The sequence below is a fragment of the Acinonyx jubatus genome, chromosome X (genome assembly GCF_027475565.1).
Source record: "Acinonyx jubatus isolate Ajub_Pintada_27869175 chromosome X, VMU_Ajub_asm_v1.0, whole genome shotgun sequence".
In the NCBI taxonomy this organism is placed as follows: domain Eukaryota; kingdom Metazoa; phylum Chordata; class Mammalia; order Carnivora; family Felidae; genus Acinonyx; species Acinonyx jubatus.
In genome coordinates this window covers 26,133,161-26,157,527 of record NC_069389.1, presented here as the reverse complement: position 1 = coordinate 26,157,527, position 24,367 = coordinate 26,133,161, and the positions used below count along the sequence as shown (strand labels likewise).

The window sequence follows — 24,367 nt, the reverse complement described above, 5'->3', positions numbered from 1 at the left end:
ATGGCTGTAATATTTAAGACAGGGTGCTCCTGACAAATGGATGTGGACGTCTCACCAAAGAGGAAATAAAAATGGCCATAACACGCAAAGATGCTAAAATCACTAATCATTCAGGGAAACACAAATGGACTCTACAAAATACCATTTTGCACAGGCTAGAATGGCAAGATTGAAGTCAGGTAATAACAAGGGTGGACAAAAAATGTAAAACAACCCGCGCTTTCAGCCGCTATTGCTAGAAGCTCATCGGTTTTAGAAAAGCGAAGTTGAACACGTACATATCTATGACCCAGTAGTTCCCACTTGTAGATATGTAAGCTAGAGAACTTCTTGCACATGTGCGAGGAGGTATAGAAAGAATGCTTACAGCAGTCTTCACCCTGACAACAAAATGCTGAAAATAACCAACTCTCCATCACAAGTAACAAGATCATCAGACTGAGACATTCATCCCCTGGAATGAGCTGCAACAGTGGACGCGAATGAACTACAGCCGCACGCGTCAACGTGAATGAGACTCAGAGACACAAAGTTCAGCGAAAAGGCCAGGTCACTACAGAATCCATCCAGCTTAAATCCAATTGTCTACTGGTCTAACCGGGGAAGACTAAGCAGTGTATCATTAACAGATATATTCACACCGAGTTAAGAAAACCCCTGAAGCAAATGAGCTGATTGGCAATCTCAAATCCAGGCTGCTGTTCACGTGGAAGGTGAGCAACATGACCTTCTAAGGGGGCTTCTAAGGTGGTGGTGATGTTCTATTTTTGAAGCTGGGTGGTAGGTCCAGGAATGCGCGCTTGATTATTATTATTTAAATTGCACATATACATTTTACACCGTTACATGCGTAGTTTACGTGTATGCTATGGTTCACACTATGTAGAAATTACAAAACATATATAAACAGACAATTTTAAAGGGCGGGGTAAAATAAACATTCTTTTAACTAATGGTATCAAAAATATACTTCTAGTGAACTGTAGTTTGGTTTCATGTTCTGAACACTTGGCTTTTAATGTCTTGCTAATCATGATAGCTTCACGTTAGCTAATTTCTGAAGACTCGTATATACTCAGGGTGACGTATATTGTTAACGATAGCGGGTGTCTATTAATTTTTCAAATGGTCTTCTCTAATAATCTCAGATTTGGGGATAACTACTTGTTAGGTTTCATAAAAGTGTCACCTTTTTACCTCACAATATGGGTGATGAAAACCTAGTTCGAACGAGGAGGACGGTCAGCTCCTAAGTTTACTTGTATTAGTCTTGGTGTTTTCATCCATCTGAGGATTCTTTGTAAGAATCTCTTGAGGTCCCTATCAGTGTCTCAGGAGTTTAAACTTCTTAATACAATCTCTAAATCCTCTCAAGCACGAAATCCTCTCAATTACGAAAACTGGTCATTGTTTCTACTAACTACTGCTGTACAACTATGCCCGAGTACAGGAGCTTAAAACAATAATTCAGTATTATTCAGTATTAACACTTTGTCAGTCAGCAATTTGGACAAGGCACAGTGAGAACAACTCATCTCTGCTTCATGATGCTTGGGACGTCATCTAGGATGAGTTGACTGCGCGACGGACCACCGGGGCCACCAGCCATCTCCCCACACGGCCTGTCCATTCGCATAGCTTGCGCTTCCTCACGGCATGGTTGCCCAAGGTTCTAAAAGTGCAATGCGGAAGCGCTTAGTCTCTTCGTACGCTGGCCCCACACCTGGCACAGAGTCACTTCTATCATACACTGTTGGTCGAGTAAGTCACTAAGCTTGGATTCAAGTGGGAGTACAGTTAGATTCCATCTTTCAGAAGCAGAAAAGAATCGGCAATCGCATTTAGTTCCATAGAAACACAGCACCAAAAGGGCGCCACCATAAACCCTCCTCAATGGAGAAGGTCTCATACACTGACCCACGAAAGAAACGAGGGTCAGTCAGTTATTAGCAAAACCTGTCTCCTTTCTTTGTTGACCAAAATAAACACAATTAGACATTCCTGCATCCCTGTGAGGGGTCCCCACTGCCTTCTAAGGGTAGGCAGGCGTTGTGGATGCTTGGAAGAGGCAAGGATCGCACTGAACGGAGAGATGTGAATTGGTGATTTGCTACGGCTCCACAACCCGGGCAGCTGGGCTGCAGAAACTTGAACATTTGAAGTAAGTGCTCTCAAGTGGTTTCCAAACGCCAGTCTCTTGTTTTCGGCACAGAGTTGGCCTGGCTTAGAGACATGAACTGACTGCTAGGTGTGGCTTTAGCAGTCCTGCTGCCCGCTCTGACAGGTGGATGGGCTCCTTTCACGGAGCCAGAGGCCCCACAGCTGCTAATAGTAATTATACTTGTCAGCAATGCATTCCCCTCAGGAAACTCCTGCTGCTTCATTAGGGCTAATTGCCAATAGGCAGTGCAGTTTCCTAGAAGAGGAGGGGACATAAACCCACAGGGAGTTGACCGAACAGCTGTGTGAGCTCAGAGAAGCCAGATGTGGCCATGGGCCATGACAGTGTAGCTGAGGGCTGCTGAATTCATCCAACCCAGTCCTGGAAGCAGAAGAAAAGAAAGAATTTGGTGAGGTAGGCTAAACTCCTCTCCATCTGTACTGTCTTACCAGCTTTTGTGAAAAACAGGAACACACCTCGCTAGACTTCTGACTTGAACGATCAAAACACAACACCTCTATTCTGAACAAACATATCTGACCTTTCGCTGGGGGACTGAAGGCTTCTCCTATAACTAGTTTCATTCATTTATCCATTCAGTACATATTTATATACCTCCTATGTGTCCGGATCGATGCCTGCACTCAGGGTACAAGACGAAGTGCTCTCTGTCTGACGGGAGACAGATCGTATCTAGAGCCTTGCAAGTTAAATTAAGGGCTGTGGCTTTATATTAATATGAAATGAAAAGCCACTGAAGCAGAGAAGTGCCGTGATCTTACGTCTCAAAGTATCAGTCTGTTGACTCTGTTGACAGTGACTGCAAGGGAGTGAAGGTAGAGGCAAGAACACCCATAGGGAGGCAATGGCAATGAACCAGGTGAGAGGCGATTGGGGCTCAGAGCATCGTGGTTATGGGAAGGTAATGAGAAGGAAGGGGATTGTGAATATATGTGGAAGGTAGAATCAACATAATTTCCTGATGGACTGAAAACGGAGGGTAAAAAGGAAGAATATAGATGGCTCCAAAGACCTGGGGCTAAGTAACTCCCCAAAGGATGGAGTTGCCATCAACTGAGATGGAAACACCAGCAGTAGAGCGGGAGGAAACCAGGAGTTCCATTCGGAATGGTGACTTTGAGAGGTCTGACGTCCAAATGGAGATGTCAAATAAGCAGTCACATGAGCATGCCTCGAGTTGAGGAGAGGGGTCTGGGCTGCAGGTAAATTTGGGGTCATTGGTACACGGACAGAATGTCAACTATTTCAAAATCAAATGAGTTCACCAAAGAAGCGGGCGTAGACAAAGATAACGAATGAAAATGCAGCTCGGGAAAGGAGGACCTGGCAAAAGATACTGAGAAAAAACAACCAGGGCAGGAGGAGGAACCCCAAGGACGCAGGGTTTCAGAAGCCACATGGAGGAAGTGCAATTAATGGATGAGGGGTATTCGGCTCTGTCTCATAATGCTCACAGGTCGGGTAACATGAGACCTGAGAGGTGACCATTGCACTGGTATAGAGAAAACTCTCAGCACTTAAAATGAAATTTTTAGGAGCACCAGGATGGCTCAGCCAATTGAGTATCTGAGTCTTGATGTCAGCTCAGGTCAGGATCCCAAGGTCCTGGGATCGAGCCCCCCATCAGGCTCCACACTCGGCGTGGAGCCTCCTTGAGATGCTCTCTGTCCCTCTGCCTCTCTCCCCGGCTCAGGTTCTCTCTCTCTCTAAAAAGAAAATAATCATAAAAAATAATACATAAAATACAATGACATTTTTAACAGTTCTGTCTCGGGCTTTAACATCAGTGAAGATGTTTGCAATGCTGACTCCAGAGGGAGTATGTCTCCCCCATACAAGGTAACCTGGTTCTGTTTTTCAGGTTTTTAAAAATGCTAAACAATAAAAGTAAAAGCTTCCTTTAATTAGGACGGGAGCTAAGGTACAGCTGAGGCACGAGCTGGGTTGCACATAGTAGTTGAATAAGGAGAATGGCCCACTTGTCCAGCTTCTGATACAAATTTGATCATATATCCTTCTAACAGTTCACTTTCTTCCTGTAGCCCATACCTCCTCACATTTGCACCACGTCTCTCAGCACCTCCCCAACGGTTTCCGTTTGCCTCAGAACATCCAAGGCCTCCTTAATCCAAAGTTGAACTTGGATTATCACTGAATCCACGTCAAGTGGAGAGGGTGCTGGCTGAGAGTCTGGATTCCCAAACTATGCTGCCTGAGTTCAAATCCCAGCTCTACGTGTGTACTAGTCAGTTACCACTGGGTTACGCTGCGTAACAAACAAATGTTGATTACAGCAACAAATACATATTTCTCCTTCATCCGACGTGTAGGTAGCCATAGGTAAGCTGCCTTGAGTATGATCCTGACTCTGGGTCGTGATAGGCTCTGTACCATGTGCCTTCTTGACTGAAGGAGGGATCTTGATTTGAGAAATACATGTTCTAGCGGAAGACAGCAGAGACTGTACTCTGCAAACACTCTTAAAGCTTCTGCTTGGATGTCACATCCACTCATATTTTTTTTACTAAATAAAGTAAGTCACGTGGTATGGTTTCTACCAGCAATTCCTTCCTTTTCTGTATGTATATGCTGCTATGTCCATCAAAAAGTGGGGCCTGTTTCCCATCCTCTTGAATCTGGACTGGCCTTGTGAACTTGCTTGGACCAACAGAATGTGGCAGTAAGGGTCACTTGAGGATTTTTTTTTTTACTTTAGTATTATTTTTAATTCTATTTTTTTTAATTTACATCCAAATTAGTTAGCATATGGTGCAACAATGATTTCAGGAGTAGATCCCTTAATGTCCCTTACCCATTTAGCCCGCCCCCCCCCACACCCCCCTCCAGGAACCCTCTGTTTGTTCTCCGTATTTATGAGTCTCTTATGTTTTGTCCCCCTCCCTATTTTTTATATTATTTTTGTTTCCCTTCCCTTATGTTCATCTGTTTTGTCTCTTAAAGTCCTCATATGAGTGAAGTCATAGGATTTTTGTCTTTCTCTCACTGACTAATTTCACTTAGCATAGTACCCTCCAGTTCCATCCATGTAGCTGCAAATGGCAAGATTTCATTCTTTTTCATTGCCGAGTAATACTCCATTGTGTATACATACCACATCTTCTTTACCCATTCATCCATCGATGGACATTTGGGCTCTTTCCATACTTCGGCTATTGTGGATAGTGCTGCTATAAACATGGGGGTGCACGTGTCCCTTCAAAACAGCACACCTGTATCCCTTGGATAAATGCCTAGTAGTGCAACTGCTGGGTCGTAGGGTAGTTCTATTTTTAATTTTTCGAGGAACCTCCATACTGTTTTCCAGAGTGGCTGCACAAGCCTGCATGCCCATCCCTTGAGGATTTTTTAAGCCCAGCTCTTAAGAAGGCTGGCAGCTTCAACTTCCTGTGTCCTAGGGCACAAGTTGGAAGAAAATCCAGACTGGACAACAGAGTGAATAGAATCCATGTGAAGGGGAGTCCTGAAGGACAAGAGACCATCCTGGCCTCAGCTGGATCCCAGCTGAGGTGGGTACATGAAGAGACCCTAAGCGAGACCAGCAGAGGAAACTCCAGCTGAGCGCCAGCAAAACCACAGAATCATGAGGACTAATCAAGTCGTGTCTTAAGCCACTAACTTCTGGGGTAGTCCGTGTTGCGAGAACAGGTGACTGAAGGACAGGGGTCAAGTCCCCAGTCAAGAGAGCAAGAAGGAGGTGTGTGGAGAGGAAAGTGATTATGTCCGATGAAGAATACAGTTTAGCACAGCCCTTCAGGAGCGCTGTGAAATATTTCAATGCTCTGTGCGTCACCTGCTCCTCTGTAAATGGGAGTGATTTCTTTACTGCAACCCTCTCATTGTATTGTGAGTGTTAAAGTATAAGGGTTAAATAAATAAAGGCATAGGACACATTCAGATTTGGCACAAAAGTTAGATATGTTCTGTTCGACCCCTAGTAAGCCTCTGTTTCTTGCCTTTGTGGTCCCCATAAGGTGCCAGTGGGAACCTGGGACCCTCACCCTCGTCCAGATCTCTGCCAGCCACAGCCGGTTCTCAAGGAAACGCAATACCACTCGAGTTAGTTATTGAGCTCTAACCAAGTTTACATTCACACACTCCGTTACTGTCCCTAAAGCCCCTTTTCTACGTAAGGGAAGCTGTCGGAGCTGGATCACACACACTGTGTCCGAGACAACCTCCCATCCGCCCAGATGTAGGGCCTGGTACTGGACCCCAATCACCCATCAAGGGTTCGTCTCTGTGATGGTCCCTTTGGGGATTTCCATGTCCCTCCCACTGACAAACCTCCACGGGGACTATTTCAAACCATGGAAGAAATAAGACAGAAGTCACAGTCTCTTTTCTCCCAGAAGGTTCTTTGGTCCCTGAGGACATTTGCCCACCTCCTGCCCAGAACCAGCTCTATGCCGTACTGAGTACTGGGAGATAGTGCCTTTACCAGGACCTAAAGGGATATCGGTAGTTACTTTTTGGTAGAGAAATTGTGCCCGTTTTTTTTTTTCTTCTTATTTCAATCTCTTCCTTTCTCTTTCTCCCTCAGAAAATTCTGTGTAGCTTTCTATTTTTCTTTTTACTGTAGGAATGTATTATTTATAACTAGAAAACGATAAATCAAAGGAGAAAAGAATGTGAGCGCTTTTGAAAAAAAATCCCCCCAGTGGTGTCTCAATATTTGAACATGCAACTCTATTAAATTATGCAAACTTAAGGTTGCTTATCAAATTCCCTGTAATTCATGACATGTTAAATTGATGTTGGAGTCTTGACCTACTGAAATTGAATCAAGGCCTATACACACACACACACACACACACACACACACACACACACACACCAAATACTTCTTACAGTCTAAAGGGATGCTTATCAGCATCTCTGAATCTATCCTGATAGTCACTGTATTTTATGTGCAGAACAAATCTTCCCCTCTAATACTTAGGCCCAGGGCAGAACGGAGCCACCCATATCAACGCCTGGTTCTCTTGCTCTTTGAAGACTTAGCCTTAAATACGGCCAGCTGTTTTAAAAGGTAAGGTTTTTCTTACTCAAGTAATATATGACGAAGCCAACCGATCAAAAGATGTTACCATTGAAAAGAGAGTTTGTTACTCAGAGATCCCGGAAAGAAGGGGCACGCCACACCGCGCAGGGTCACACAGACACAGAGGACAGCGTGGATCAGGAGGCAGAAAGAGTAGAGAGACAATGTGGGTAGAAGCCTTTACTGTGGTTTTCACTGCAAGGACAGGATAAACAGGTTTAGGGTTGCCTAGTTTGGATAATCTCTGCAGTGTGGTCTGGGGCTGCCCTGAGTTGTCTGATTGGGCCCCGGGGTGATTAGGACCTGGGAATATCAGCCTGGAATGGAAGAGCCAGATGGAAGAGGCGGAGGAGGTATGGGGTCTGGGTTTGTTCGTTTGCATATGAAAGGCACACTCCAGGTCGAACTGTCTGTTTTCTCCAGGAATTAGCCAACCCTGGGAGGGACCATCCCTTTCGGGTCAGCTGTCCCCCACCCCCACCCCGACCCCGACCCCAGCCCCTGATTCCACAGCATCGAGAATAGAGACAAAAGAAAGAAAAAGAATAGAGAAACTATCACCAATACATGAGCCTTGATTAGGGACCATCCTGATGCATCAGGCGAGTTTCTATGTCCCTGTCCCTCATTGAAAGGAAGGGGGCTAGAGGGGGCCACAGTCCAAATCTGTCCACCAAAAGCACAGGCTCACAAGGCTCTCAAGTCAGAGGGCCCCTTTCCATATAGTCCCGGTTTGGGTGTTGTTTTAAAGAAATTTGTTTCTCTTTCTGAATTAACAACTGATCTAGATGCACACAGTACTAATTAATACTTAAATATTTGTTAAATAATTTAACTAATGAATGAGTGCAGAAAAGAGGACATCTGGGGAAAAGAGTACATGAGTACAGGTGTCTAATTCTCTCTCCATTGTTTATGATCCTTGGAATTTTACCAACCAAATTTAAAATGGAAGAACACTGTTTGCTAAAATTAGTACTGATTCCCTTCCCTGGGCCAGGACTAATTTTTTTTTTTTTTAACAGCTTTGCTGACAGATGACTTACATACTAGAAATTTCACTGATTTAAATGCACTAATTCAGTGGTTCTTAGTATATTCACAATTGTACACCATTCATCACGAGCATCCCAAGAGATTCTTAGAAGTATTTGCTAAAAGAACTGAGACTTTCTTCCAATTCAGAGGGAGGGGGTCCAACGTCAACTTAGCATGTTGTGAATTACAGGGAATTTGAAAAGCAACCTTAAGTTAACATAACTGGTGTTGCATGTTTAAATACTGAGACATCGTTGGGGACATTTTTTTTTTTTTAAGCCTCACATTTCTTCTCCTTCGATTGTTTTCTAGTTACAAACAATACATTCTTATAGTATGACATAAAAAGTTATACAAAATATTCTGAGGGAGGGAGAAGGAGAGAGGAGGGGGGGAAAAGCCAGGTGAAGTTTCTCTATCAAGGGGTAATTACCGTTATCATTTTAGGTCCTGCCGAAAGCTCTGTCTCCCAGTACTCGCTACGACACAGAGCTGGTTCTGGGCAGGAGGGGGGTAAATGTCCTCAGGGACCAAAGAATATTCCGGGAGAAAAGAGACCATGACCTCTGTCTTACTTCTTTCAGGGCTTGAAATCCTCCCAATGGAATTCTGTCAGTACGAAGGACCACATTTTAGGAAAATTAGAGGTGGAGGGAGGTACATTCGAGGAAGATTAGTAAGAGAAATCTACAACTTTACGAGAAGTAAATGAGGGATGATTATATGTGTATTTCCCATAAACGTTGAGGGAAAGCTTGGGGAATAGGTTAAAAAAAAAGGCAATGTATGAATTGAAATGCTCATATATTACCAGTGGGAATATAAAATGGCACAGCCACTACGGAAAAGTCTGGTGGTTCCTTGCAAAACTGAACACAGAAGTGTCAAATGACCCAACAAAGCCACATCTAGGTATACACCTCCAAAGAACTAACAACGGGGGTCCAAACAAAAACTGGTACTTGAAGGTTCGGGCAACGCTATTCACACTAGCCAAAAGGTAGGACCAATCCACGTAAATGGGCATCTCCTACAAATAGAATAGTACAAGATGTGGTCTTTTATGACTGAGGGGTTGTTTTTGTTTTTTTTTTCATTTATTATAATATTTTCAAGGGCCACGTTGTAGCACGTGTCAGAGCTTCAGTGCTTTTCGTGACTGGATAATACTGTGTGGTACGTATATACTACATTTCATTTATCCAATCATCTCTTGATGGTCTTGGGTTGTTTATACCTCCTGACTAAACACATTTATACGAAATGTCCAGAATGGGCAGACCACGGAGAGACAAAGCTGATTAGTAAGTGCCAGAGGCTGGAGAGTGAAGGAGCCAGGGGCAAGTGGGGGGTGGGAAGTGACTTCCCGTGGGCACAAGGTTTTCTTCAGAGGCGATGAAAATGTTCTGCCATTAGATTACGGTGCTTTCATGGGCAATATACATATATTTCTCTTACTAACCCTCCCTCTAATGCATCTTCTTTCCCCTCTATTTTCCCTAAAACACAGTCTTAGAGAATGAGAGGAGAGGGGAGAAAGAAAGGAATAAGGAAGCATGGGAATACTGGAGCAGGAACCAGAGCAGTTCCCACCCTATACAGTTTGGGTTCCTCTGACGACAGAACTTGAGGTAGGGATGCAGGTCATTTGTTTGGGAGTGGATCCCAAAACGGAGGAGAGAAAGTTAAGGGATAGTGCGAGAGGGAAGGAGAACTGGCCGCTGTAAAGGTGTTTACGCAGCTTACAGTGACTCGATTCCATGAAGACCACCAAACGGCCCATAGAAGACCTTCCAGAATCGTCCACCTGACAAGCTGGAGTATTTATCCACGGGCTCTTGTCCCCCAGGGCTTGATGGTGGCCCCAGGAATGGTAACTCATGGGAAGTCCTTCAGTGGGCATTCAGCGTGTCCCTGGTATCGCGGAAGGCCTGGGACAGAAGGGAAGGAGCAGTAAGAGGTGTGTCGGTGGGACAATGGCGCCACGTGCTACATGCCCTCTCTCGCTTACTACGGGATTCTTTTAAAATTACTTTTGCTGGGGCACCTGGGTGGCTCAGTCAGTTGGGGATCCGACTTCAGCTCAGGCAATGAGCTCACGGCTCATGAGTTCAAGCCCCGCCTCGGGCTCTGTGCTGACAGCTCAGAGCCTGGAGCCTGCTTCAGATTCTCTCTCTCTCTCTCTCTCTCTCTCTCTCTCTCTGCGCCCCTCTCCCACTCACTCTGTCTGTCTCTCTCAAAGATAAACAAACATTAAAATTGTTACTAAAAGATTGTTTTTGCTGGAATAGAATTTCTATGCAACACAGAGGACAGATCATAATAAGACACAATGGTGAATTGTGACAAATGTATATGCCTGTGAACACACCGCCTCATTTAAGATATGGAACCTTTCCATTATCCCCAAAAGTCCCTTGTGCCCCTTGTAGCCAGTCCCTGCCCATGACCTCCCCCAACCCAGTCCCCATCCCAGCCAACAACTGTTCCGATTTCTGTCACCACGGATTAGGTTCAACTGTTTCAGAACTGCACATAAATTGAATCATATATACTAGGTACTCTTGATTCTGGTTTCTTTTGCTCAAAGACACATTCTTTTTTTTTTTTTAATTTCAGGAGAACTTAGTGATTTGCCATTTACATATGACACCCAGTGCTCATGCCAACAAGTAGCCTCCTGAATGCCTATCACCCATTTAGCCCATCACCCCACCGCCCTCCCTTCCAGCAACCCTCAGTTTGTTTTCTGTATTTAAGAGTCTCTTACGGTTGCCTCCCTCTCTGTTTTTATCTTATTTTTCCTCTCCCTGTGTGCCCGTTTTGTTTCTTAAATTCCACGTGTGAGTGAGATCATGACATTTGTCTTTGTCTGACTGACTTATTTCGCTTAGCATAATACGCTCTAGTTCCCTCCACGTTGCTGCAAATGGCAAGATTTCATTCTTTTTGATGGCTGAGTAATATTCCATTGTATATCCACCATATCTTCTTTATCTTCAGTTGATGGACATCTGGCTGTTTCCATAATTTGGCTATCATTGATAGTGCTGCTATAAACACTGGGGTGCATGTGCCCCTTCAAGTCAGCATGTTTTGCATCTTTTGGATAAACATCTAGTAGTACAATTGCTGGGTCATAGGATAGCTCTATTTTTAATTTTTTGAGGAACCTCCATACTGTTTTCCAAAGTGGCTGCACTAGTTTGCATTCCCACCAGCAATGGGGTCCCCTCTTTCTGCATCCTCACCAACATCCGTTGTTTCCTGAGTTGTTCATTTTAGCCATTCTGACCGGCGGGAGGTGGTATCTCATTGTGGTTTTGATTTGTATTTCCCTGATGATGCATGGTGTTGAGCATCTTTTCATGTGTCGGTTGGCCATCTGGATGTTTTCTTTGGAAAAGTGTCTGTTCATGTCTTTTGCCAATTTATTCACTGGATTATTTGTTTTTTGGGTGTTGAGTTTGATAAGTTCTTCATAGATTTTGGATACCAACCCTTTATCTGATATGCCATTTGCAAATATCTTCTCCCATTCTGTTGTTTAGTTTTGTTGTCAACAAAACACTCTTGAGAATCATTCCTAATGTTGCCTGATCAGTAGCTTATTCCTTTTCACTGCTGATAATGTCAAATGATACACCACAGATACACCACAATCTGTTTATTCATTATCCCACCGATGGAAATTTGGATCATCGCCAGGTTTTGGCTAAGATGAGGAAGACTTATGAACATTCTTATATAATCTTTTGTGGCAATTTTTATACATTTCTTAGGTTTTTAAAAATTCCTTTTGAATACAGGGAGTTGCCTTGTTATATAGTTACTCTCGTTGCTTCCTAAATTTCAGTGGAAGACAGAGAAGGGGGCAGGAAGAGGCAAAGGAAAAAGTCAGGCTCTGCTGTGTTTCCCAGAAGGGCCATCACATCCCACGGCCAATCGGACATTTGTTATAAGGAATGTATTTAATATATGCATTTAATCCTGTTGTATGAGAAGTAGTCAGAATACTTCTTTAAAAGTATGCCCTTACTATAAAAAAATATGAGCAACAGATATCCCTGAGTCCCGCTATACCTTTAACATACACTCAAGATATCCAGGGTTTTGGGTTCCTATTTTCTTCACTTCTGTAAAATTTGAATTTCCTAGGAGTATGCCTTATTTTATAATCAGAAAAACAATAAAGGTTCTTGAAGTCTGTTCAATGTGGGTGAATCTCTAAGAACATGCCTCCTCTCCCTCAAAATCACCATTATGATGGAATTTAATGATATCCAACACTATATATATATATATATACATATATATAGTATGTATTGTGTGTGTGTGTGTGTGTGTGTGTGTGTATATTCATAAATAAAGAGAAAATATTACACATTTGACAGAAAAAAAGTCTTGAACAGCCTGGAGCTGAGACGTTATCAAATTATAGCCCCATTACCCTCTCCCACAAGAAATGACTAAAATATACCAAATAAGATCAGCATAATAAAGAAAGTACAAACAGTAAAGATTTTTAAGTGTAAGAATCAAAATACTGTGTTATTCAACAGATGAAGTCAGAGAATCGAAAGTACAGACCATTAAAGATCCGAGTGATTTCTCAGCAGACATTTTGTTCTTGGGTGTTCTCTTAACCCCAGCCCTGCCTTCTAGGTGGTCCGTAGGGTCTTGCCAGGAATCCCCTCCAGGCCCGGGCTCTCCTTACTCTGCCCTAAGACTCTGTTCCTCCCCCTCAAGTCCCCACTGTTTCACCTCCTAGCCTTGTCACCTCCATTAAAACCCTCTTTCCTGTGCCACACGCACTGAGTTCTCCCGACTGCCAAGTTTATGAGTTATTAACCCCCCTGGGAGACAGACAAAGACCCTTCTTCTCTCTGCAGGAAGCACATACATTTCAGCAGTAGCCTTCCAGCAGCATCTCCCCTGCCTCCGTGGTCTAACCTAAAATGCTAGCGTGGGCGGTGGGGGTCCCACGCCCTCTAGGAAGAGGGTGCTTATGGCAGCGCTATTTAAGGGCCAGGCAGAGCTTCCAGTGACAGCATGCAGACGACCACCTCCTCTGCTCATGGCGTGTCCTGCCTCTACTATTCACCCTCAAGGATGGAGATCCTACGGCAGAAAATCAGGAAGAGCCATTTTTTAGCTGCTGCTGGCACACAGCTGAGAGTTGACTCGGTTCTCGCTATGGAGCCAGGATGTGTCATGCTTGGAAAAGCTATTGGCGCAGGGGGTGATCTCATTAAAATCATAAAATAAACTAAAGCAATCAACACTGCATCCTTGGAAAGCTGGAATAAGGCAGGAGCTCAGAAATTGCTGGTAGGCAAAAAGATCCTTTTTCACAAGGCCGGGGGGGGGGGGGGGTGCGGTGGAGATTCCAGCTCCAATTCTTGTACTTAGGTGTCTGAATGCATGCGTACCCGTCTAATCACATACCTCGCTTCTTTGGCACTCACGCGTACAAGATAATCGGCCTTGATACGTTAAAAAGTCAGCATCACCCAGCAATTTCCATCTTTGGTATATACCCAAGAGAAAAACGTAATGTATTTTCATGAAGAGACACGGATAGGAAGTTTCATAACAGTGCTAGTCATAATAGCCTCAAACTGGAAACCACAAAACAATCAGCAATAGGAAAATGGATAAATAATGCAGCGACGAGAATGAACGATCTTCAACTTTGCACAGAATACAGTTAGAGCGTCATACAGGCCTCATGCTTAGTGACGGAAGCCAGGCGCAAGGGAGCACAGTACAGGATGACATTCACGTACAGCATACACAGGCCGGTTTAGTATGATTTTAGGACTCAAGACAGTGGTTACCCATGGAGGCACGTGGTGACCATGCAGGAGGCACGAGGGAGCTCATGTTCTGTTTTGTTTTGTTTTGTTTTGATCTGGGTGCTGGTTTCGTGGGAGCAACCTGCTTTGAAATCTCACTGATGTGCACCTTTGTACGTATATTATAATGTAATAAAAATTCATTTGACAAGCATAAGGCTTCAGGTAGGCACGATGAACATGCTCTACAGATCTGCTATGCAACACTGTACCAACAGTCAACAATAACGTATCCCACTTAAAAATCGTAACATATACGTACGTATGAAACGTACGTATACGTTTTATATGTATACGTATACGTACGTTTTATAACATAATAAAAATTCATTTGACAAGCATAAGGCTTCAGTTAGGCAAGATGAACACGCTCTACAGATCTGCTATGCAACACTGTACCAAAAGTCAACAATAACGTATCCCGCGCTTAAAAATCTGTTAGGAGGGGAGGTCGCATGTTAAGCGCACCTGCCGGAGTAAAAAGTTTTTAAATGTGGTTTGGTCATTAGACAAAATTCTCAGCATCAGACTGTGACAGATGCCCAGTGACTGTAAATTGCAGGGAAGGAAATCTAGAGTAGCAGCCAATGGTCGAGTGGTATAAGGTATGTTCTTTGGCTGGTATCTATTCAGGAAAGAACTTGGGAAAGTAGAGGAAAGGAAGTGTGTCAAGTTTTACTAGGTCCCTTCTTGGAAAAACCACAATATACCAATACCAATACCAAAAATGTCTCCCATCAACAGACTTAACCGGCAAAAAAGAAGGTCACGCGTCAGTGCGGGATGCAACCAACCCGTGGAATTTCTTCCCTCCACTGACAGCCACAAACAGTATCATTATGTTCTTATTCGAAGAAGCAATGAGAATCTAAAAGCAATTGCTTTCCCTTGTTTTTCATGTTGATAACTGGCTCCAGATCCTCAGACTGGAACAGGACAACGTGTCTGAGGTCTGTGGGTAGGATCCTTGAGCCCAAAAGGAACGGCCCGGAGCAAAGACAAAGGATGGTGAGGGTGGTAGCTGGAAAGCAGTCTGGCGCTGCCTCCAAGTGAGAACGCTGGACGGAGGCTTGAAGGCAAGCAGACGCCGGCAACGGACTGGGGGAGCGAGATAGGGACTTTGGGGAAAGAGGACTAGGAAGCCAGCAACTTACCAAATTCTCCTGTTAGGCAGGCCCCGGCACCGACTCCCTGTGGGGGCCACGTCCGTTGCTCAACACCCAGCCAGCCAACATGCCGGTCCAGACACGCACAGGTGAAAGTCCTCAAACGCTAGGGCCAGAGGAGACGGGCAGGCATTCAGAGAACCATACACGAAGAACACAATTGAGCATCGTCTCATACCCGCACAGCAGAAAACTCTCTGATGCGGGGCGCCTGGATGCCTCGGTCGGTTAAGGGTCCGGCTCGTAATTGGGCTCAGGTCATGATCTCACAGTTCGTGGGTTCAAGCCTGCCTGAGATTCTGTCTCTCCCTCGCTCTCTGCCCCTCCACCACTTGTGCTGCCTCTCTCTCAAAATAAATAACTTTGTAAAAAAGAATCCTAAAAAAAAAAAACTCTGATGAAACTGTGACAAGGATAATGAGGCTCTGTTGAGTTAGTTTTTCCTCCCAAGAACAAAGAATTCCTTTGGGATAAGCTGGGTACCTTTGTAATCCACCGATCTCCTTACTCCCAAGGTCCCTTTCCCCCACAGCATTGTTTCTCATGCTTTCAGGCTCCACAGATCCCCTGGAGATCTTGGCAAAATGCAGATTCTGACTTGTGGCTCTGGACCGGGGCCTAAGATTCTGCATTTCTAGCAAATTCCCAAGTGACCAAGTGATGCTGATGCTACGGGTCCGAAGATCACAAGTTGAGCAGCAAGATCCCAAAACAGGGATTTTTTTTTTTTTTTTTAATGATCATAGAAGCCTGACAGAAGGCTCTTACCGATATTTTCCAATTTTATTTGAATATACACTAATAGTCTCTGGAAGATACAAAGACACTATCGACGGTGATGGTGGGGCGTGGACACTGGCTGACAGAGAACAGAGGTGGGAGAAATACCATTGCCTATATACGATCTGTACTTTGTGATTCGTGAGCCATGTGAAGATATAGCCACCCTAGAAATTAAATAAATAAATTTACAGCAGGGAGGGGGAAAAAAAACACACCAAGGATTCATTTATTACATCTGATTTGTTCCTAGGGAGTAAAGCGGGCACCCGTATCATCTGTCTCAACGTTTTGATTCATTCCGTAACGTGGTAAAAGCAAAGCCTGCGCCATTGTGTGGAGAAAGAATTAGCATCCAGGAAGCACTAGGCTTGATCACAAGGGTCCCTCGTCTTGTCCTGCGGGCACTGAGAGTGAGTGCTGTCACCAAGATGTGGGGCGGTTTCAGTGACTAATAACTAAATGGCAGGCTGCATATTTCAACGCAAGCACATATCTAAGATATAACTCATTAGTAAGATAAAGAAGCCCGTTAAGGTCGCAGCTCCATCCAAGTCACGGATTTTCTGGCGTTAAGCGTCACCAAAGCCAAGCTGTTAGGATCAGGCACAGGACTGACAAGCACACGGCACTGAAGCCTGAGTGGGAAACTGAACACTCGGTTGGAGGGGGGCGTATGTCCTTTAATCAAACCACTGATTTCCAAATACATTTCGGACAGTGATTTCTTCAACTTATGATGTACTCGTAAGCAGAGAACTTGACTAAAAAGAGTGTTAAGGGGGCCGGATATTTACTGGTAAGCTTTTTAATGACGGACGGTATGCAAAGAAAAGTGCACAAATCAGAAGTATGTACGGATTGGTGCAACTGGTAAAGGAATCAAGAAACAGAACATGTTCAGAACAGCACAAAGCACTCCTTGTGTTTCCGTCCAGTCCTTAACGCCCACCCCAAGGTAGCCTCTATTTTGACTTCTAATAGCACAGTAGTCATGTCTGGTTTTGAATGGGACAGAACGGAATCATACCATTTTACTTGTAAGATTTTAATTAGCACCCTCGCGATCCCCTGTTCTAATCACCAAGTGGTACGTCTTTGTCTCTACGCTCAGAAAGGGGTGGCCGTGCGTATCGGGCTGATTAACTCAGCGATCAGAGTACATCCATAAACCACTGTGTGCTATTTTTTTTTTTCCAAAGGACTGCATGAGGGCACGTCATGCCCCCGAATTACAATACCTCTCTATAAAAGGACACATCCCAGGACAGCATCTTTATCTCCATTCTCTTTCCAAGTCATCAATTTTAAATTACCAAGTGACCCAGAGGCACTGCAGCTTCCAGGTCCGCAATCTCTTCTGAGTCAGGAAGGAGAGCGGAGAGGATAAATCTTCCGCCTGTCAACAAACCCTGAAACAACAATACCCCTGTTAGCCTCGTTAGGAAGAAATTCCATTCTCTGATACTCTGGGGAGGACAGAGGCTGCAGCTGCGGAAATTCGATTATCTCCTCCGCCGGTGCAAGATGGGGCAAGACCAGGGGTGACTTCGTTTCGGATTTAGTGGGTGACTAAGTGGGGTGCTTGAGGGAGGACTTTGGGGTGCGGGCGCTCCGGGCAGGGAAGATATATAAAGTGGCACAAAGAAGAATTCAGAAGAAAACGCTATACAGGTACTCGATCAAGATGTTGACACAACACAGACTCGGAAATCTATGTAGCATGGGTGTCAGGAATCAGGGCTATTTATGAGCACGCAAAGGATATTGGCTACCGAAAGGAGAGCGGCACTCTTACTCTGCCACTTTTTCCCTCAGAAAATCTCTCGGGCTGAAGCCTACCTCACTCCGTGTCAAACCCAGCAAGGCTGAGGAGGGAATAACAGCCATGGGGAGGAACCTGAAGAACAAAAGCCCATTTTATGATCGCGGGAGAGATGAAAGCTTCCTTCGTGGCCCCGAACAAAACCGTCACGGCTCTAGAATGTAAGGGTTTAAGACAAAATGGTCACCCACGTCAAGTCCCGTTACAGCATCCAGATGCATGTTACAGAGCCCGACGTTTTGATTAGGTGGCACGTGCCATCTTATGTGAGGTCACGAGAACCTACTGGAGGCCGAGGCAACTCGCAAGGCTTTCAGTCGGCAAACCTTCACAGTTGGCATGAAATGAGATGCGTTCCCTGATCTTAGAAAACTCACCCCAGGGTCGCGATGAGCATCACCTGGGAGTGGAGTTGAACTGTGGACGCCCGAGCCCCTCCCCACTCCGGAATCAGGACCTGCACTGGGACAAGATTCCCAGGTGGTTTACACCCACATGTACACGGGAGACGCTTTGAGCCTAAATGAACTCTAGTTCAGTTATTCTCAACCCTGGCCACACGTCAGAACATCCTGGAGAATCTGAAAAGTCCTGCTTCCCCCTAGAGCAGTGTGTCACAAGAGGAACCTGGGTTCACAACGTGCGGGGGGAACAGTGTTGGTGTATTACCAGGATCCGCAGGTAGAGCGGAGTGGTAAGGGCGGCAGGAAAGGCTGTTCCAGGGCGACGTTCAGGTCACTGGAACCAGTAAGGGTTTTATTTGATGGGGAGCCACTGGCGGGTTTTGAACTGGTACTAGCTTGTAAGCCTTCAGGATATGAAAAAACTCAAGCCCTGACCCCATTAAAAAGCAAAAGAAAACCCCTACATATTAACTTAGCGTGGTTAGTCTATGAATGGAGGGTAGAAACCAAAACTTTGTCAGGATAACAGAAATCGCAGAGAAAAATGAATTAAGGAAACTCACAGGCTGAAGTCCTTACCTGGTGTTGCAAAACAGTCGATCAGCTGGCAGCGTGGGAGGGAGCGGCAGCGGGAGCAGGAGAGAGGAGAGGGAGAGAGATTTGGGGAGCGGGAGCGAGCGTGCCAGAGAGAGCGCCCCTCCGTGGATAGGAGGTTATTTACAAGAGAGTGTAATAGATCGGACACTTCCAGGCTGCTTCTGGGGCGGCGCCCTCCTCCGCCTCCAACACTTCCTTTTCTGCCAGACCTCCAACACTACATCTGTTTTTGCCAGTCCCTCGCTAATGTTCCCCTGAGAGAAGTCACTAACCTCAGTTACGTGAGCTCTGGTAGAGTCTGTGTGCATGGCTCCTGTCCTCATCCTGAAATGGGCCAGCCTCCCTTCTCCCTCCAAATCCCGAAAGTCATGATTGTGGCGGGGGGGGGGGGGGGGGGGGGGAGGACAGAGCAGAGTCAAAAGAAGCAAGAGATGGAGAAGGGCAGGGTGCGAAGTCTGGGAGATGACTCCCGGAGACCGTTGGTGAAATCCACCAAAGACAGCAAATAGCCTCCAACCCACTTCTCCCCACTTCATAGATTTGGGAAACCGAAACCCAGCAAAGTGACGCATCTTGTTTGTTTGTTTGTTCATTTATGGTCAGAAATGTAGAGGTAGTTTGTGGCCAAATCCAGTGTGGAACCCGGGCACTCAATGCACCTGCCTGCCTCTGAGGAGTGCCAAACGCCCTCTTCAGGGGTGACGTTTGCCCCCAGAGAGCCTGACACCCTCCTGCCCTCTGAGCTAGAGTCTGGATGTCTGCCCTTGTCGCTGTCCTTGGAGCTTCTGTGACTAATCCCAAAGATTCTCACTGGAGTCAGGACAAATCCAAGAAATCTATGGAAATGTCAGAGGACCCTCAGAGGCTGTGGAGTATAGGGAACTCTTAACTGGTGGAGAAAGTCCCAGAACTTCCCCAGCTTCAAGGACCTGAGTCATTTCAGCAGGCCAGCAGGAAACCCCAAGGAACCAGAATTTATAAGACGCTTCACGGAGGTGGCTGCCAGCCCAAGAAGGTCCCCTAGGGCTTGGCACGATCACATGTTACCTACGGCAACCCTGTACCCCATAAACAAGCCCCAGCAATCAGCATGTTGCCCAGCAGGCTTCACAGACTTGTAAATAACGGCTCCCACAGTCAGGCACATTCTGGCAAGAGCAGCGCGATTGGCTCCCCGAGGCAGGAACCACTCGGGGCCCACCCCCCGGGCACCTACTCTAGCTCGTGCTGCATACAAGCCACTCTCAAATGTGGCGGCTTAAAATAATAAGCATTTATTAATTCTGATTCTGTGGATCAGCAGAGAGGTTCTTGCGCCCTGGCCTGCCTAAGGTGGTCTCACTCCCGTGTCTGCCAGTTGGCAGGGTGGCTGGCCTCAGGGCCACAGCTGGGATGATTTGTCTGCCCCATCAAGTCCAGCGGGCTAGCCTAGGCTTCTGAGCACGGCGGGCTCAGATTTGCAAAAAGCACCCAGAGAGGGCGGACTCCAGAGGGAGGCCGGAGGCTCTTGAAGATTCCGTTGGTGTCATATCCGCTACCTTCCTTCAGCCAAGTCCAGATTGAGGGGGTGGGAAACTCTCTTGCTGGGAGAAGCAGCGAAGTTAACTGCTGTAGAGAGAGACCGTACAGAGATGGGAGGAGTTTGGGGCCTTCTCTGCAATCGATCCCACTGTCTGCGGCAGAAGAAATACTCTCTAGAAGCGCTTTCTTCGAAGTCCCGTGTGCGTAAACCTTCCCATGAACGACCCACGGCTTCTCTTTCTTGTTTCCCGGTCGCTTGCTTTGCCCCTGCAGTGACTGGGTCCTACAGAGACATCACAATATTCCAGCATGAGAATATTCTAAAAAAACTAGCTAGTAGCGTCCCATATTATCTCCTGATTTATATATTGCATCCACATGCGAGTTATTTTTATCCTCGGGGTCATTCATGCGTACAGCAAGTGAAATGTTTTAAAATGCATTGTTTTTCTATTAAAGATATTTTACGGGACACTTTTACTCAGAGAGCCCGCTTTGTGGGCAGCGGCTTTCTGCCCAATGGCAACGCTACAAATTATATTTAGCAAATCAGCATGCTGTAAGACAGCAGCAGACTACGTTAGAAATAGAATGCTTGGCCGGTTGTTTATTGCTTGTATCATATATTTTTCATATATCAACGGGTGGATGTTTAAAGGTCAGGATTGCATTTACACTTGAGTTGTCTAAAATAAGAAAGCCGTAACCGGGAAACTCGACGATCTATTTTCCCGCGCATGCTCCATTTTCTCTCGGGCCACGTCCTCCGGTGCTCAGATAACACACAACCTAGCATGCATCCTGGGCTATGGGAGCCAAAGAGGCTGCGCTGGTTTGTTTTGTTTTTGTTTTTGTTTTAACGTGGCAAGTTCCTAAGAATAATTGGGTTTTCGTTGGTGCCGGTGACATTCGATGTATTTAAATTTGGAAAGACCCTGACCTCGGTGTTCCTCCTTTCTGTATATGTCTAGAATTTTATGAAATAGCTCAGTCAAATGCAGCCCATCTATTCCAGTCCTAAAGAGAACAGAGAAAAACCACCAGGGATCTCTTCCAAATGCTGATCTCCTCTTACAAGTAGCTCTCTAGGGAGTATGTAAATTCACCCTTCTATCGCCCAAAAGTAACCATGGGGCGCCTGGGTGGCTCAGTCGGTTGGGCGTCTGACTTCGGCTCAGGTCATGATCTCACAATCCGTGGGTTTGAGCCCCGCGTCGGGTTCTGTGCTGACAGCTCAGAGCCTGGAGCCGGCTTTGGATTCACACCCTGTCTCTCTCTCTCTCTCTCAAAAATAAAAATGAAAAAAAATTAAACATGCTCTCTTTTGAGCGTAAATATGTCATTGATGCTATAATACAAGGGTTGCCCAACTTTTTCCATAGAGGGCCAGATGACACACATTTTAGGCTTTTCAGGCCATCCGGTCTGTCACAACTCCTCGGCTGTGCTCTTGTAGCATGAAAGCCGCATGGACAATCTGTAAGCACAGGGAGGCTGTGTTCCAATAACACTTTATTTATGGACACCGAATTCTGAATTTCATCTAATTTTGAGCCGTCACGAAATATTATTCTTCAAAAAAAAAAAAAATTGCAACCATCTGCAAATGTCAAAACCATCGGTAGCCCTTGGGTTGTACAGAAACAGGCTGCGGGGCAGATTTGGCCAGTGAGCCATGGTTTACCAACTCCTGACCTAGTGCATTAATGAACAGAGCAATCATCTGACAAAGGAAGCAGGGATTTCAGACTGGAGCTCTCCCAACTCCGTTTTGGCATGTCTATTTTCTCTATAAATACATTTCTATCTGAAAGCTGATTTCTTGAAAAAATGTTAAGCGACTCTGCTTTTATATACAACTGCAGGGAAGAATTGCTTCGTTGTGCTTCTGTATGTTTTTTTAAGTAAAGATAAAAGCCATTTGATAGCAAATGAGTTCTCCCCTTCTTTATTTGCGCATAATTTTGTGGGTTTAGGTCTTTCCTTTTTGCTTATTTATTCCTGGCAGAGCTTCAGATGTCTTTGTCTGAGTGACGTGACAATGATCTGTGAATTGGCAACATGCGTAATAAATCACTAAGTTGTGGAACAAACTCATTCTGATAATGGCAGCTCATTCCTCCGTCTCAGAATCAGCACATTCCGTCCCGCGAGACCTTCCATTATGCATTGTAGTCCCAGCCCTGGATTGTCTTTGATTATGGTATATCATAAAGACCTGTGTCCAATCTGCTCCTTTTTGATTTTCCAATTTAGATCTCAAGAAGTGAATAAAATCAATGTCAGCATTTTGACAGTGGCCGTACTTCAGACTTGGTTCAGCATTTTTTATAACTTCTGTTGCTCCGTATTCTGATGATACGCAGAGAATGTTTCAGGGTTTGCATTTCATCTCATTGGATTGACTGTTTCTGTCTGAGAGGAGGCTGAATGCCTCCACAACCAGATAAAACTGCCCCCCAGCTCATCTCAGTCGAGATGAATTAAACTGGACTGATGAATCTTTTAATGCTATTTGCCATCCGGTGCCTTCTGACTTTTTGGTAAAAACATCGTTCTGGATTTAGTCAGCAGCAGCTTTCACTTTTTAGGTGGCTGTTTGAATACTACAGCTATTTTTATTTCCTTCCCCCATAGTCAAGGCGATATGACATCGGTGCCTTCCGAGCGGTTAAAGGCTCCCTTGAGGTTCTTTCGAGGCACTTCCACTAAGGTACTATTCACATCCTCCTTCGTTCCTGCGTTACCACCTAAAGACATCGCACAAATCTCTAGTTTTCAGCGTAAACCTTTCCCTTCTTCAGGTTAGCCACGAATTCAACTCAATCCAGTGATTGCTGGAGACGTAACTGGGCACCGGGTTGGGAGCTATGTATTGTGAAAGGCGCAGATGGGAGTGGGAAGGTGTCCAATCTCAAGGCGTTTATGCTTGTCCTGAGGAACAAGAGCTCAAACACCAATAACAACCCAATGGAATCGAATGTGTGAGCAGGGTCTTAGGCGGAGGGCTCTAGATAATACAGAGATTACTCACTGCAGGCCTCATAGCATCAATTTTGAGTGTCCTGGGCTGTTCATATTAAACTACTGCTATCATTATCTACTGTGGTCTGATAAATGAGTCAGCCTCTTTCTGCTGTGCGATCAAACTATGAAACTTTTTTTTAAATTTTTGAATGTTTATTTTTGAGAGAGAGAAAGGGGGGGGAGGGGGCACAGAGAGAGGGAGACAGAATTCAAAGCAGGCTCCGGGCTCTGCACTGTCAGCACAGATCCCAATGTGGAGTTCGAACCCACAAACCGAACCGTGAGATCATGACCCGAGCCGAAGTCAGATGCCCAACTTACTGAGCCACCCAGGCGCCCCTGAAACTTTAAACCATGATATTAAAAATGGTAGTCTCATGGCGCCCGGGTGGCTCAGTTGGTTGGGCGTCCGACTTAGGCTCAGGTCATGATCTTGCAGTTCGTGAGTTCGAGCCCCGCGTCGGGCTCTGTGCTGACAGCTCGGAGCCTAGAGCCTGCTTCGGATTCTGTCTCCCTCTCTCTCTGTTCCTCCCGGCTCACACTCTGTCTCTCAAAAATGAATAAAGATCGAAAAAAAAATTTTTTTAAGGTATTCTCTACACCTACCAAATGTCCTCAGTACTCAGCATTCTTGCAGGGGGAAAAAGAAGGGCTAAAAACTGACATTGTTTGAGACAGGACCGATTTTCTGTTTTCACTTTACCATTTAGGGCAGGACAAAAGTTTGCTCCTGAATTGCACAAAAATTAAATCCTCCGGCAGGTTCAGCTTTGTCTAGGAAAGCGGAGGGACAGTTATTAAGGATCAGAGGTGAGATGAAGTAACGGGGCTAAGAAGGGAGTAAGCTGAGGTGACGTCACGGTAAGCAGTGGGCCAGAACACAGGTATAAACATCCACCGAAAAGCT

The 24,367-nt window shown here is 45.3% G+C and overlaps 1 long non-coding RNA gene across 3 annotated transcripts; it reads right to left on the bottom strand.

The window, feature by feature from the left end:
* Positions 1 to 1,540: 1,540 nt before the first annotated feature.
* LOC113597720 (uncharacterized) lies at positions 1,541 to 19,299 on the bottom strand. Of its 3 annotated transcripts, none has more exons than XR_008290069.1 (5): positions 19,185 to 19,299; positions 17,328 to 17,498; positions 15,295 to 15,412; positions 10,029 to 10,213; positions 1,541 to 1,672 (listed from the first exon to the last, which is right to left on the bottom strand). It is a non-coding gene; the product is annotated as an uncharacterized LOC113597720 (long non-coding RNA). The 3 variants fall into 3 exon arrangements; XR_008290068.1 differs by lacking the exon at positions 19,185 to 19,299 and adding an exon at positions 18,895 to 18,939; XR_003418498.2 differs by lacking the exons at positions 10,029 to 10,213; positions 19,185 to 19,299 and adding an exon at positions 18,895 to 18,939.
* Positions 19,300 to 24,367: the final 5,068 nt, after the last annotated feature.